The following is a 16,836-nucleotide window of genomic DNA, read 5'->3' on the forward strand; positions in this document are numbered from 1 at the left end:
ACAGTACAATGACCCAAATCAGGAAATTCACGTTGATAGAGTATCTTTTTCTCAGCTCGGACCTCACACAAACTTCCTCAGCAGGGTGTTGGGAACAAACCACAAACATGTTTTGGGCAAGTTGTGGTCCCAGTTCAGGCGTCACAGTTCCTTGTCACCTCTTCCTGTCTAGAGTGGCTCCCTGACTTTTCCTCATGCTTCATGACTTCGACATTTCCAACAGTACAGAGGAGTTCCTTTGTAGAAAGTCTCTCAATTTGGATTTGAGGTTTCCTTGTGATTAGATTTAATTTATGCACATTTCAACAGGAATATTGATTTATTTCATTTATTGTGGATATAAACTTCAGTGTGTTAGGGTTTCAGTTTTTTTAGTGTTTTGGTAGTGGGGTAACACACAGGTATTTTAGTAATAGAAGGCCTATTGGTCTGGTTCTGTGGAGTTGGTCTTTGAAATCAGGCACTGGGATTTTTTTTTTTTTAAACCTGATTATGCTTGTCCTCTGATATATGAATATTGATATCTTTTTAAGTCCTTAAAAAGTACTATATTCTTTTTACACATGCAATTTCCAGGCATATTATTAACTCACCTTTATATTGACTTTAATGGCCCTAGACTATAAATCTCTGTGAGTAATTAATGTACTTCGATTTTGCTCAAGATTTCTTAACCATAGCTTTCTGCCTGTGCTATTATATCCTCTTACCATGTTATCCTGCTATACTAAAATGCTAACTAACACAAGATTGAGATTGCTGTAAAAATTAATTTTATTTCTTGATTTATGGTAGCGCCTTATCCCTATAATTTAAAATTCAATTTGTACAGTTGAGAATTAAAAATTATTCTTCAATCCACTTAACGCTTTGTGGCTTTACTTTGAGGATAGAGCCCGCAGAAAAATGGTTTTCAGAGCACAGTTTTATGAGGGTCAGCTAAAATCCCTGACTCCCTGCCCCTCCACTGCACCCCCCCCCCCGACCAGTAGAGAGGGTATATCAGCGGCCTTGGGGCCAAAAGTCTGCATTTTTAGCCAGATGGGAGACAACCCTGGTGCAGGCAACTTAGTTACTGCATCACCTTGGAGGAACGCTCTGGAAGGAAAGCATCAGCAGGTGGAGGGAGAGGTCTTCTTAGAAGTACCCTCTCCCTGTACTTCATATCACTGAAAAAACATCCCTGCGCCATTCTGTATTGTCTCCAATCAATGACCACCACAATTGGAAGTTTATACAAATGAAAAACTTGAAAACTGAAAACGAAAAACTTGAAAAATGAAAAACTTATGTAATATGAAGAATTAAGACATTCTGTGTTTTTTTAAGCATATATTATTTTATTCCCATATAATTGCCCTGTCCATGCACTGATGTAGTATGTATAGAACATAAGACAGGTCATGGTGGTAACATCCAGGGTAGCAGGTGTTTTTGCTGTGCTGAATTTAATAATAGGAGATAAATGGACATCATTACAGTTAGAAAATATGTTATAAGATTTCAGTATAGTCGTATTGTTAATTGAAGAGAACTTCTAGTTTCTTTTGTAAATCAAACACACACATACAAAGGAATATATTCAAGATTGTGGAAAATGTATATGTTCCTATTTTTAAGAAATATGCATGACAGAAAGTAATTATCATTTGCCTGAATGATTTATAATTCAATCATCAGTTGACTAAAATAGGTTTGTGCCTAAATGAAAATGTTCAGAACCTGGTTTTTATTGAGTTAAACTTTAAGTGAACTTCATTAGAACCTTTACAACAGAAATTAATCTTAAGAACTGAGGAAGTGGAAAGACTAATTTACAGTAAGCGTACTCAAAAAGAAAAAATGACTTTTGAATGGTTTTCAGTTGGGAGAATGTAGATTTTTGAGTATCAAATATTCTTTTTCAAAGACACAACTTTATTTGTAACTTGAGTGCATGTTCACCAGAGTCTGGTGTTATTTTTTTGTTTCAATTCCAAAATTAACATGATTTATATAGAAACTGATTTTATAGCATTAAAAATGTATTACATCTTTTAATGAAAATTAAAATTTCAGAAAGCTCAGATTTCTGGATACTTCTTTTTTTTTGGTAGAAGAGTTGCTACTCCCTGTAGTCAGTAGTGTGAACTACCAATTGGTAGGTATCAAGAGTTAGGTATCGGGACGCCTGGGTGGCTCAGTTGGTTAAGCAGCTGCCTTCGGCTCAGGTCATGATCCCAGCGTCCTGGGATCGAGTCCCGCATCGGGCTCCTTGCTTGGCGGGGAGCCTGCTTCTCCCTCTGCCTCTGCCTGCCATTCTGTCTGCCTGTGCTCGCTCTCTCTCCCTCTCTCTCTGACAAATAAATAAAAAATCTTAAAAAAAAAAAAAAGAGTTAGGTATGATCATAGATCAAAAAAGACTTTAAAATTATTTTGTAAGAATGTTGGTTATTTATCTTTATGTTTTTTAAGATTTTATTTATTTATTTGACAGAGAGAGAGAGATCACAAGTAGGCGGGGAATCAGGCTCCCTGCTGAGCAGAGTGCCTGATGCGGGGCTCAATCCCAGGACCCTGAGATCAGGACCTGAGCTGAAGGCAGAGGCTTAACCCACTGAGCCACTCAGATGCCCTGAATGTTGGTTATTTTTACAGGTTGTCCATGTTCATAGTTACAAAGCAGTTTTGGTTCTGGAAAATTCCTAATTTGTTATGCTACAGTTATCTGTTTTATGTAAATTATTCACATAGTTTTTGGGAAAGTATGTTAAAAATGTTTTCTGTGAATTAATCTTAGAGGCATATATGTACTGTAAACACTCACTGAGTTTCCTTCCTTTGAAATAGATTTTTTTGTTGAGTTAATGCCAAAAGAAGAAAGAAATCATTACCACATTTATTTTCAAGTTTTGTGGAATGAAGCCCGAGTTGTTTTAGAAACAATTTCACTCTGGTAGTGAACAAAGTAGATATGTCTGCGGGGTAAAAAAAAAAAAAAAAAAAAAAAAAAAAAAGTACATGGATTTATTTCTTCACACAAAATAAAAAATTATGACAGTACCTTAGGATATTGTTATTAGGGTCTGATGATCGATATTTTAAAGTTCTATCTCATCAGCCCCAGTTAGTGGTTTTCTTAAGCTTCAGAGTCTTCTGTAAAGAGGGTAGAGATAGTCTGAGTTGCAAATGAGAGAGCATCTGTAACCGTAGCAGAGTCTGGCAAATATAAATAATGAAGTGTTGGTGCAAATGACAATTTGCTTTTAATGGTTTTGTAACAACAGTATTGTGCCAGGTGAAATTTCTGCAGTTGTACCAAACCCTCTTGTTTCTTGAGTAGAGTTTAATATCACTGACAGAATTGTTTTGGTTAAATTTTCTTTTCCTGAGGCACCTGGGTGGCTCAGTCAGGTAAGCATCTGCCTTCGGCTCAGGTCATGATCTCAAGGTCCTGGGATCGAGCCCCATGTTGGTGTTGGGCTCCCTGCTCATCAGGGAGCCCGCTTCTCCCTCTGCCTGCGCTCTCCCTGCTTGTACTCTTTCTCTCCCTCTCTCTTTCTCAAATAAATAAACAAAATCTTAAAATTTTTTCTTTCCTATATATTTTTCTTTTTTTACCTATTTGAAAGATGACATATTTCATGAATTTTCTTATCTGAGTTGGAAACAGAAGAGCATTGTTTCATTTAATAGAAAGATGGAAAGGAGCTACCTATAAATTGACCTTGTTAGGATATATGTGGTATCCTGATGGGCATGTCTTATGATAGTGAGTATTTAAAATAAGGCAGAAGCTATGGTGAGATTTGTTCAGCCAGCCTTGCCCCCCAGGGAAGGAGGAGGGAGACTGATCCACCAACAGGAGACCCAGGGCTGAGGGCATGGGGTCACTATCTTTACAACAGGAGAGCCTTTTAAAGAATTCCATTATGTCAGCATTTATTAACAATTTGTATGTATGGTATTGCCTTAAGAATGTAAAAGTTTTATAGGTTTCTCAAATGAAGAATTCCTTAATCAGAATATGATGAAATAATTTTATTCTGAAATGCCTCATTAATCTGTCGTTGTTAGCAATAAGATGATTTTCCAAAAAAACTTAAGCTCATCTTCAGAACCCATTTAAAGAAATTAGATGTAAATCTTTGCCATCCTAAATGGTGTGCAAAATCTAGATTATAAATTAACTTCTGTCATTTCAAATCTGAAAAACTAGATCAAATTTGTTATAAATGAAGTCATATGGTCCAGTTGTTATGGTTTTAGGTGAGTCAAGTTCACTGGTTGGAGAGACCATGCCAGCTTAACATTGGCTGCTCAGAAATGTCAAAATTCAATCACTACAGAATGATGCATGGTAAAATATAAATTTATCTTCACTTTTTCCCTTGTTCCAATACTTTGGGCATTAATAACAGCTGGGTACCTTTTTAGACCTTTATAAAATACACTCACTCTTCCCCATTACACCCTTCCCCCACATGCACATGTGTGTGCACACAGATTGTTAAATAAATGCAAATAATCTATATATTTTGTATAATTTTGTTTGCACATTTTAGAGAGTTGTATGTACATATATATGCATGCTATTTCATCCTATGTATTTCTCCATTGATGTACATTTTGTTTATAATTTATAATTATAAGTACACAAACATAGCTATCATAATTAAATGGTAATAATGGTAATGATGGTAATGATGGTAATAGTAATATCTGTATATAACAGTCATTGAAATTTATTTTGTAGCAGACCATGGGCTAATTTACCTCACTTAAAAATAACAACCGATCGGAGACAAAGCATAAGAGACTCTTAATCTCACAAAACAAACTGAGGTTGCTGAGGGGTAGCGGGTAGGGCAGCGGCAGGTGGTTGGGTTATGGACATTGGGGAGGGTATGGGCTATGGTGAGTGCTGTGAAGTGTGTAAGCCTGACGATTCACAGACCTGTACCCCTGGGGCAAATAATACATTATATGTTAATAAAAAATATGTAATGCAAAAAAAATTGCAGATCAATCTTCCTTGTGAACATAGACACAAAAATTAGAATATTAGCAAACGCAATCCAGAAGTATGAGTGTGTATTTGTGTGTGTGTTTATTTTACAATAAGACATCATTTGGATGATCCTAGGAGTACAAGTTTGATATAAATATATATCAAATATATTAAAAAAACAAGCAAATGGGGTACACACTATTATAATAAACATTTTCCCAATAAAGGATTAGTCTCAGAGAGGTTAAGCAACAGGCCCAAGAACATTGCAACTTTGTGTGCATATGTACACATAAGAGTCTCCCAAGTGTAAAATTGTTAGGTTAGGGGGAACACCCACTTTAAATTCTGGTACATGCTGCTAAATTGTGTTCCCTAAAAGCTGTTATCAATTCAATCCCAACTGCAAGGTATGAGAGCACCTGTAACCTCACATTCTTCCATGCTCTAATGCGAATCTTCATTTTTGCCAATTCATGTGCACCTGCATATTAAAATTGCACATATTTTCATATGTTTAATGGTGGTTTGTATTTTTTTCCCTGTGAATTGCATTTCTGTGTTGTTTGCCCCCACTCCGTGGAATTGTTAGTCATTTTCCCTGATGTGTCAGTGCATACATGAGTCATCAGTGTTCTTTCTTTAGCATACACGCTGCTTTCCTTTGAGTGTTTCTGGTTAGCGTTGTTTATGACAGCTTTTGCTTTACAGGAGATTTAAATTTTTACGCAAAAAACCTGCCAGCCTTTTCCTCCGATTTTACATTTTGCTTGAAAAGACCTAGAGACCTCAAAATCTTAAGTACATTTTCCTTTCTTATTCTTTCCTGGCTTGTGTTAACTTTGTTTTCATTGGAAATGTTGAGTGTTGTGGTGTAGGGAAGGAATCTAATTTTATTCTTACCTGCCTGAATTTCACATTATTCTAACAGCATTCACATAGTAAGACCTGTCTTCCTCTCACCAGAGTGGAATGCTGCCTATGGCATATGTCAGGGGAACTTTTCATTTCAAGGTTACTTGAATATACAATACTATTAGGGGACAAGGGAAGTGTCTTGCACTTGCCACACACCCAGGGGATTTGCACATTTAAGTTCCCGTTCTTGACTCTCCCTTTGTCTCCATGTCTCTTCAAATAGAAGCATGAATCTATTTTCATTCTAAAACTGAAATATTTGGTGGGGGTGTGTTTTGTATCTCAGCCTATTGGTTGTGATGCCTTTGGCTGGAGATGCCTGGGACACTCATCAGGACCCTGGCTGCTCATGGCGAGTGCCTCTTCCCCCCAACCTGCCCCACATGCATTTTCCCCCCACCAGGGCCCAATCTGTGGCTGACCCAGGCCTCGCTGTTCTTGTCAGGGTTGCAGGATACCCCAAGCAACAACCATCAGGGAACTTTGAAAAAACAAGTTTCGCTACTCACAGGTTCTGGAGGGTATATGGCATGTCCAACGGCCGCACAGTGAGGTCACAGAGAGAGAGAGAGAGACCCATGGGGTTCTGCCTTCATGGGGCCCCAGGGTGGAGAGCCTAGGGCTTTAAGGGCTCGCTCTTTATCGGTAAGTTGAAGTGTAGGATTTAAAGGGCAGGAAGGGAGAACCAGGGTCACTCAAGTGATCAGTTATCTAGCCACCCAGGGCTTTCTAAAAGGGGAAATTCCCTGGCTGGGGCAGCCCAGTCCCTTGACCAGGGCTGCAGCTGACCATCTGTTTATTCGAGACGGATCTTTGAAATGGAGTCCATCGCCTTCAAAATCCTAACGTCAGTGCTTATATTACAATCAGAAATAATTCCCAGGAACTTACACTACAAGGGAAGATAGGAAAAATCCATTTATGACCTACTTGTTGATTACTTTTTTTCTTTCCTGTAGGGCCAGGCCTCAGTTAGAAATGGCATGTTTGGCCATTTATGAATCTAGAGGGAAGGAGAACTGTTCATGTAGAATTTCTTACCTTTCTGTGGGCTGTGTAGAAATCCCTTAGTTGAACAAACAGCATTTTTATCCAGAGTCAACAATATGGTAGATTTTTGTTTCTAAGGAATATGATTTTAAAATTGAATTCTCTACATAGAAAAACCTCCAAGATAAATTGTTCATGGGAGAAAAAGCAAGGAGCGGAATAGTGTGTATAAGAGGCATGTTTAAAAAAGTGGATTTTGGGCATCAAGGAGGGCACGTGATGAGATGAGCCCTGGGGTTCCACACAAGTGATGAATCACTGAACTCTACCTCTGAGACTAAGAATACATGTTAACTGACTGAATTTAAATTTTTTTAAAAAGTTCAAAAAAAAAAAAAGTGGGAAAAGGTGTGGTGCCCGGGTGGCTCAGTGGGTTGAACATGTGACTCTTGGTCATGGCTCAGGTCTTGATCTCAGGGTCCTGGGTACAAGCCCCATGGTGGGCTACACACTAGTGTGGTGCCTACTTAAAAATAAATAAAAAGTGGGAAGGGGGGGGAAAAACACATATATTTGTGTGTATAAACAGAAACATCCAGAAAATAAGGATAGTTTTTACCCGTTGGGGACAGAGGTGGCCGCGGAAGTGGCCAGGTGTGGGAAAAAATAGAAGACAATAGAATTGTCACCCGCTGGTGACCATTTTAGACTTCCTCGTCTTTGAACCATGTGCAAGTATTATCTGGCTGCTCTTTCAAGGAAACTTCTTGACTCCAGGGCAGCAGGAACTTCAGAAAGGCGAGCATGGGAAGTTGCCTATTACTATTCCCAGTGCTTTGTTAAATGAGGAACTCTACCAGAACGGATTCTTTGGAGCGGCCGTGGCAGACACGGGGCTGTGTGCCGCGAAGTGAAATGTGTGAGTGACGAGTATTTTTATGATACACGTAACTGAGTGAAGAAACCACACCAAAATTTTGTGGCTCATACAACAGGTCTGTGAATCTCTCACATCCTCTGGGTTGCCTGGGCTCAGCTGGGCAGCTTGCTTGCTTGCTTGCTTGCTTGCTTGCTTGCTTGCTTGCTTATTTATTTATTTATTTATTTATTTATTTATTTATTTATTTATTTATTTATTTATGCTCCATGTGATGCTGGTTAAGGCTGCAATCAGCTGGGGACTCAACTGGGCTAGACCATCCCCAAGGACTCACACACCTCTGAGATTTGACGCTGCCTTCTGGGAGATGAGCTGTGGCTCTGCTAGTTTCCTCTGCACGGACTTTCTCTATGGCTCGGCTTCTTCAAAGTAGGTGGGTTCTGAGCGACTGTGTCCCCAGAGGAAGGAAGGGGAGGGAGGCTGTCCCCGTAAAGTGAGACCCAGCCCCAGCCCCACACCTGTTGTTCAGGCAGACCCAGAGCCAAGTGAGACTCACAGGAAGGGGAAATAAACTTGCCTCTCGATGGAGAGAGGGACAAATTTATGTTCATCTTCCATCAGTCACAGGAATGAGACTTCGCCCGAAATTAATTCTAACTAAAATGTGCACTGCACAACCCATATTTAAAAAAAAAAAAAATCCTAGCTGGGAGACGTACCAGCTTTCTTGGTGCAAGATCGTAACTCCAAAATCAACGTGAATGCCCCCCCCCCGCCCCTCGAGGATGAAGAAGGAGAGGCAGTCACAGCTTACTTAATGCAGAATGTCTGGGCAGCTTGAAAAGTTGTTTAGTGAGTTTTGCTTTGGAATAACGCCCTCTGCTCACCTCGAGGGAAACTCCCAACAGTCGCCGGCAGTCCGCTGCTGCATTTCTTTCAGAGTTCGTGCATAATATCCTCTACATATTTGAAGAGCATTAAAATGTTTTCAAATTCTAGTGTTAGGAAATCTTTAGTTCCTGTGAGAAATTGATATGATTGTTTTTTATACTCAATGCAAAACATATAAGGAATATCAGAAAAAAGTTGCAGGTCAAATTTAGAAATACCGTAGGATATGAGTTGCATAAATTTGCATGTTAACTATGCCTTAATGAGGATTTTTTACAGTTGCTGTATTTTCCATGCAGTTCATTGCTGTCTATTTCTACTTTGCCCGTTTAGTGTTTGGTGCTTATATATCTTCTAAAATACTCTGTAAAATAAAACAGACACTATATGAATGAATGAAACAATGTGAGCATTGTTATGGATGGGGAAGATAGAACATCGCTACACTGTAATGATTGAAAGCAGAAGAATAGTGAATCCCTAAACACCCGAAGTCTCAAGGAGCGTAAGAAGGTGGTGCTGTAGGTCTCAAAGGTATTCTTTCAAAAATTCTTGCTTATAGATGCCCTTCCTTCCAACTAAGAATAAAAGGGATTTCCTTAATCCTATAATTAGTATCTACAAAGAGCCTACACCAGACTATCATACTAAAGGATGATCTAGTGATTTTTTTTTCTCTTCTTATAACAAGACAAGTGTGTTTATTATTACATTTTCCATTCAGTCTTGTTCTGGAAGTCCTGGTTAGCAGAATAAAGGGGAGACAAGGAGAGAAGAAGGGGGTAGAAGAAAGAAACAAAACCGTCATCAGTCCCAGATAGTATTACAGAAATTTAGGCAACACAGAAACTATTCCTGGTTCTCAGGAATCAATAAGAAGTTATAGTTGTAACAAAGGTAACAGAAATAGGAATGCAAGGGACACAATGAAAGCTAGCATTCTGGCTTGTAATAGAGACTTCTAGTTGTCCTCCAGATCTGCTCTCCACTTTTTTTTTTTTTTTTTATAGTCAATGAACCCTTGAGTTACAATAGGGCACTAAGCATAGAGTTTCTAGGCTCCCTTATAGCTAAGCATGGCTCTCTGACTGAGTTCTAGCATGGAATGTGAGTAGAAAAAGTGACAGGTGACTCTTCTAGTAAGCATGCTGTTATAGGAATGCAGCTGTGGTGGTGGGTCTGGAAACGTGATGGACATTGGAACTTTCCAGGAACAGGGGAGCAATAGGAAAAAGGAACATTGATCTCTACCAGTAGGAAGCAGCCACAGGGCTGCTGAATACAACCATGCCTTTGTACAGTGCACTAGCCCAGCCAGCTCCATTCCCAGGGATGACAGTGTGAATCAGTCCCCAGAGTGGTGCAGTGTACATCCTGAACAACCATACACAGTAGCCAGTAGTCCAGAGCCGGCCAGACGGGAGGAGTAGTAAGTCTTGGGAACCTTCCTCATGGACTGTTCCAACTCTTATTATTTTGGCTTTCTGCTACAGCCTCTGAACCTTTGTTACAAGTAATAGAAGCCTCTCAATGAGGGATAGGTTTAGTGACCTCTAACAAAGAAAGGAATTCAAACAGAATGGTAGCCAGGGGACGAGGTGAATTTAAACATTGCTTGAGTGAATGCTAGGCGCAAAGTTCTATGGTGAAAGCGGGTTGAATTGAAATAGAGGACAGTTCCTGCCCTCGAGGAACTTCAAGTCTAGTGGAGAAAATACATTCATAAACAACAATAACTTTTGATAAAATAACCTTCAAGGAATGTATAATCTGGTGAAGAAAAATATATTTTTATTAATAGCATTAATACCAGGAAGGAGGTGCAGCTCTGGGCAGCGAACTCGTAGAAAAGGCATTCAAAGCAGTAATGTAAAGGAGCAGCACTGAAGTGGTTGCCAGAGGCACCCCGGATACAGTGCTGACCAGAACCCATGGGCCTTGAGTGGTCAAATCACAACGTTCATCACTTTTCCCATAATATATCCTTAAGTTATGAGATACACCACGCTAATTCTCTGTTGCAGTGCCCTTAGACATCCAGCTTTCTGCAACACATAAGCAGGTCGCCTAGTGTGTTTTAAAGACTTTTTTTCAGCCAAGAAAAAGAAAAATCAATATTTTTTTTATTGGCGCACAAAAATGAAAACCTACTTGGACTTGGAGGAACAAAACATCTCATTTATTTTACGATGTTTTCTCAATATCACTCCAGCGAGGCTTACATTTATTGAGGCTCCTGAATATGACCTTTAAAATACTTATGTTGCATTGGTGGTTTTGTTCTAAACAGACTATGATAATAAATAAGACCCTATAAAAGAAAATGCATTTGCAGAATAATTGTGTGTAGTGCTTATGTGTGGGTGGGGACCAGCCAAAAATTCTGCAAATCTTTTCTTAATATTAGGACTGTTCTCATTGCGGTGGCAATTTGCTATTTAAACCTACTACGGATATTTATTGTGGATCTATTCTGAGCAGTGCTTGGCGGAGAACTGGAGCAATGTGGTTCATAAAAGGAACTCTGCATTCTCATACAGTTGGCCACTGTCCAAAAGGAGATAGAGAAACACGCATAAATCATCCATACAGAGTGCTAAGCAGGGGCCCAAAGGGGTGTGAATATGTAGGAGAGGAAAAGATTAGTTCTTACTGGCTGTAGCTTGAAGCTATTGGAATAATGGATATTAAAAGGGTTGGAAACTTTCCAATGCTCACAGTTAGAAATGAGTTTGGGGCTAGGGCAGGTATGGAAGAGGGGCTTGGCGCAAACCAATACAACTAAGATGATGACCATATGCAACAGAAGCACGGCGCACGGGCTGGGCCACGTAGGACAATGTCCGGCTGGAAAAGCACGTCGTGTGGATTCTTGCTCAGAGGACAGGCATGCTATTTATTCAGCAGGGAGACAAAGGCCGTCAGAGATTTTTTAACATGGCAGGGACGATTCCACCTGTGCTTTCTTCATCATGGGAGAGACTGGAAGAGTCAAGTGTTGAAGGCTGGAAACCAGTTTGGAAGTCGTTGCTGACTTCTCGCAGGCTATGCCTCCCGAGAGCCAAAACTGAAAGAACGAGAGGGGAAAAGAAAAGGCAGACGAGAGATCTGAGATGTTGTCGAAAAGTTGGTGACTGAGGGAGCAGTAGAGGAGGAAAAGCTACGTCTCAAATAATCCTCAGAATCTGGAAGCATATGCATTATAAATATGACCTTATCATCAAACAGAAAAAAGAAAATACAGAAGACATTGTCTAGATTTCCTCCAAAGATACACATTAATGGAATCCTACATATCCATCGATGGCCGGTCTATTCTACTGTTTCTCTCACTTTGCAGTCATCACTGATGGATTGCTTCCTCTCATAACTCACCATTTGTTGGCTTGACCTTCAAAACAAATCCAGAATACAAACATTTCATATCTCTGCTGTGGATATCATTCTGGCTCTGGTCACCATGTTCTCTCTGCAGGCATCATTATGTCAAATCTCTTCTTTCCTCCAAGGCAACCCTGGCTCCCTTTAGTCTGCTCTTAGCACGGCAGTCAGAGTTATCTCTAAAACAAAAGCAAAATCAAATTCTACACCCTAAACCATTATTACCATATAAATTAACTAATTAGAATTTAAATAAAAAATTTGAAAAAGAAACAAAAGTAAAATCCTATCATTCTGCTTCTCAAAACCTTCCAGTAACTCCCCACTTTGCTCAGAGTAAGAGCCATAGTTCTAACTCCAGCCTAGAAGCTTTGTATAATCTTTTGCCTCTCCCCCACAGCCACAGTCACCTTCTACCTCATTTTTTGCTTGTTGGCTCCAGCCACACTTGACACCTTGCTGTTCCTGGGGAATGCCATCCATGCTTCTGCCTCAGGACCTTTGCACTTGCCATGGACCCTTCCATTCCCTTCAGGTTTTTGCTCATTATGTCACTTTACCAGAGAAGCCTTCCCCAACTCCCCTATGAAACAGCAACCCTCCTCCCACCACAGCAATCTATACCCAGTACACTTCAATTTAATTTTTCCCAAAACATTCAGCAAAACACATATCTAGATAGTCTGTGTCTCCTTTATAGAATGTAAACTTGAGAAAGGAAGTCTTACTAGTCTTTCTGCTTTCTTTCATTGCTGCATTTCCAACACCTAGAACAGCGTGGCACAGAGTCAGCACTGAAATATTTATTGGATAAATGAAAGAATGAATTCAGTCGGCATAAGACTGTATTCCATAAGCGTGTACTTGGTGCTCCCATTATTGGCAGTTACCTACGACATAGCATGTCATGTGTAGAGACAAGCAGCTTGTTAGGAAGACCTGGTAAACTCTTTCTAAGTTGTAACTGCTGAACAAAGCCTTGAAACTATAATACCTTAGTGACCATGCCAGTGGACTGCATGCTAGCAAACTAGAAAACTTTGTGGTGGGGAGTTAGTCTAACAAGTGATCTTGGCATCATTTTTTAAAAAAGATTTTAGGGCGCCTGGGTGGCTCAGTGGGTTAAGCCGCTGCCTTCGGCTCGGGTCATGATCTCAGGGTCCTGGGATCAAGGCCCGCATCGGGCTCTCTGCTCAGCGGGGAGCCTGCTTCCCTCTCTCTCTCTCTCTCTCTGCCTGCCTCTCTGTCTACTTGTGATCTCTCTCTGTCAAATAAATAAATAAAATCTTTAAAAAAAAAAGATTTTATTTATTCAAGGGTGCCTGGGTGGCTCAGTTGGTTAAGATTTTATTTATTCATTGGAAAGAAAGAGAGAGAGAGTGAGCATGAGCAGGGGGAAGGGGCAGAAGGAGAAGGAGAAACAGATTCCCCACTGAGCAGGGAGCCAGACATGGGGCTCAATCCCAGGACCCTGGCATCATTACCTGAGCCAAAGGCAGACATTTAAATGACTGAGCCACTCGGGCACCCCGGTACGATTCTTAAAAAAACAGTTCTAAGCTACAGAACTCATTCAATCAGTCATATGACAAATTTATTAGACAACTATCTATATGCCAACACTGTGCTCAAGGCATGGAAAGATGAAAAGTTGTTTCTGCCCTTAAGGGGTTTACAATTTGTTTAAAAAGAAAAAAAGACAAGTAAAACTGCAGTAAAATAAAATGTGTGTGCCAAGGGGCACCTTACTGGCTCAGTCAGTGGCGTGAGTAGCCCTTGACCTTGGGGTTGTGGGTTTAAGCTCCACATTGGTCATAGAGATAACTTAAAAATTAGATCTTAAAAAAAAATGTGTGTGTCCCTGTGCTTGGTGAGAAGAAGAGGGGCAATTAATCTAGGAGAGAGCCCAGAGAGGAGGCCAGGCTGGAGATGAGTCTTGAAGGACAGGGCATGCACATTTCACAAAAGTGGCAAAGGCATGTGGTTCTGGAGGATTTGCGGGTAGGAAACTTCGAGGAGTTCTCCATGGCTCATATACAAGCTATCATCTGAGAGGAGACAGAAGATGAGAATGGAGATACAGGTGAGCTGTGGTTATGAAGGAGACCAAGAACAAATGTTTGCTGTTCACTCCAACAGGGACGCATCATGATAGAATGGGCATTTATAGGGAGGAGAGGGCTGGACACTGCCGATAAGTTGCTATATGAAAGTTAACTTTAAATTCTGGTACTGGTTAATATTTTTTCCCCCAAAAAAGCTCTCAAGTATTGTAGGTTAAGTTTAAGAATAAATAAGATTTGAGCTCTAATCACACATCAACTGTGATTAGTTTAATTGAATTGAAAAGTTGATTATAGACTGGAAGTTACATACTTCTGTTTTATTTGTATCAGGTAAAGTTCATGGTATAATTTGTGACTTAAAATTAAAAGACATTTTTTTTCCTGTGTAAGTGTTCACATTTTCTATTTTTGACTCTAATGTAAAGGCACTTAAATCATCTTTAAAAAAAAATTTTTTTTTAATTTTAAAGTCAGACAGAGTATGTGTGTGAGTGTGGGGAGGGAGCAGGGGGAGAGGGAGGATCCCAAGCAGACTCCCTGCGCAGCATGGAACCAGATGTAGGGCTCGATCTCCCAACCCTGAGATCATGACCTGAGCTGAAAACTAGAGGAAGTTGCTAATGGACTGAGCCACCCAGGAGCCCAATAAAGGCACTTACATCATCTTGCCAACTCCATAAGGCCCTCCTGCTGTCTGAGAGTAAGCAGACTTGAACTACAATTACAAGATCCCTAGAGAAATTCCTAACCTTTGGAGCAAGGACAGCAATCTCTCATCTGACCTACCAACTGACAGATGGTAATCACGTTGACATTTAAACTCTTTGAACCATAAGAGGCACAGTGACTAAACCTTGGCATGTGAATGCATCTCACAGCCTTAAGCTCTCAGATGTCCCTTCTGCTTGAACTTCATGCTAGAAAACCCACCTATGTCTGCCGAGTACCTACCTGGTCTCATTGGCCCAAGAGTGGTCAACCGCTGATGCTCCTTCTTCCCTAGGATATGGGGAAGGATATTTTCAAATGTTGACATGTTAATTTGACACCAAAATTATGAGTTTTTGATGAGGTGTCAAAAAAATATGAATAGGAAGAAAAGTGATGACAGATGAGAAGACGGAACAGTTTTGTTTATTTCCTGAAAAAAAAATTTTTTTTAATTAACAGATAATGTATTACTTGCCCCAGGGGTACAGGTCTGTGAATCGTCAGGCTTACACATTTCACAGCACTCACCATAACACATACCCTCCTCCATGTCCATAACCCAGTCACCCTTCCCTACCCTCCTACCCCCTAGCAACCCTCAGTTTGTTTCATGAGATTAAGAGTCTCTTATGGGGGCGCCTGGGTGGCTCAGTGGGTTAAAGCCTCTGCTTTCAGCTCAGGTCATGATCCCAGGGTCCTGGGATCGAGCTCTGATTCGGGCTCTCTGCTTAGCAGGGAGCCTGCTTCTCTCTCTCTCTCTGCCTGCCTCTTTGCCTGCTTGTGATCTCAGTCTGTCAAATAAATAAATAAAATCTTAAAAAAAAAAAAAGGGTCTCTTATGGCTTGTCTCCCTCCCAAACCCATCTTGTTTCATTTTTTCCCTCCCTACCCCCCATGACTCCTGCCCTGTCTCTCAAATTACTCATATTTTACTATTTAGATGATGGGGTGTGGACTTTTTATTGCTTTTGAGGGGGTTCTCTGTGCCTCTTGGATTTTGATGCTTGTTCCTTTCCCCAAATTAGGGAAATTCTTTGCTCTAATTTGCTTCCATATGCCTTCTGCCTCTCTCTGTCTTTCTTCTTCTTCTGGGATCCCAATTTTTCTAATTTTGTTTCATCTTATGGTATCATTTATGTCTTAAATTCTCCCCTCATGTAGTTGTTTGTCTCTCTTTTGCTCAGCTTCTTTGTTCTCCATCTTTTGGTCTTCTATATCACTAATTCTCTCTTCTGCCTCATTTATCCTAGCAGTAAGAGCCTCCATTTTATTGCACCTCATTAATAGCTTTTTAAGTTTCAACTCTGTTAGATTTTAGTACTTTTATTTCTCCAGAAAGGGATTTTATTTCTCCAGAGAGGGATTCTCTAGTATCTTCCATGCTTTTTTTGAGCCCAGCTAGCACTTTGATAACCATCATTCTGAACTCTGGTTCTGACATATTACTAATGTCTCTATTGATTAGGTTCCTAGCTGCCAATAGTGCCTCTTGCTCTTTTTTTGTGGTGAGTTTTTCTGCCTTGTCATTTTATCCGGATAAGAATAGATGAATGAGAGAACAAAATACTAAAAGGGTAGCAATGACCCCAGAAAAATATACACTAACCAAATCAGAAGAGACCTGAAACTGGGAGGGGGGGCAAGAAAGGAGGAAAAAAAGAAGAAGAAGAAAAAATATATATATATATACATATATTAGACTGGTGAATAGAACAGAGCCACACACTTGATTTTGGGTGTATTTTGGTCTGTTAGAAGAAACTACTTCCTAAAATTTTAAAGAAAGAAAAACTTATATATATATATATATATACACAAAAATAAGGATAAACACAATGAAGGCATAGAATATGACTGTAAACATGAAAATTTTAAAAGATTCTAAAAAAGGAATTGATAAGATAAGAAGTTGGTTGAAAAAAGAAAAAAAAAAGAGGAAAGAATGTGATCAAGCTGGAGACTAGAAAAAAGCCATGTACTAGATTTAGGGTATATTTTGAGCTATTAGA

The sequence above is a fragment of the Lutra lutra genome, chromosome 8 (assembly GCF_902655055.1).
Source record: "Lutra lutra chromosome 8, mLutLut1.2, whole genome shotgun sequence".
NCBI lineage: Eukaryota > Metazoa > Chordata > Mammalia > Carnivora > Mustelidae > Lutra > Lutra lutra.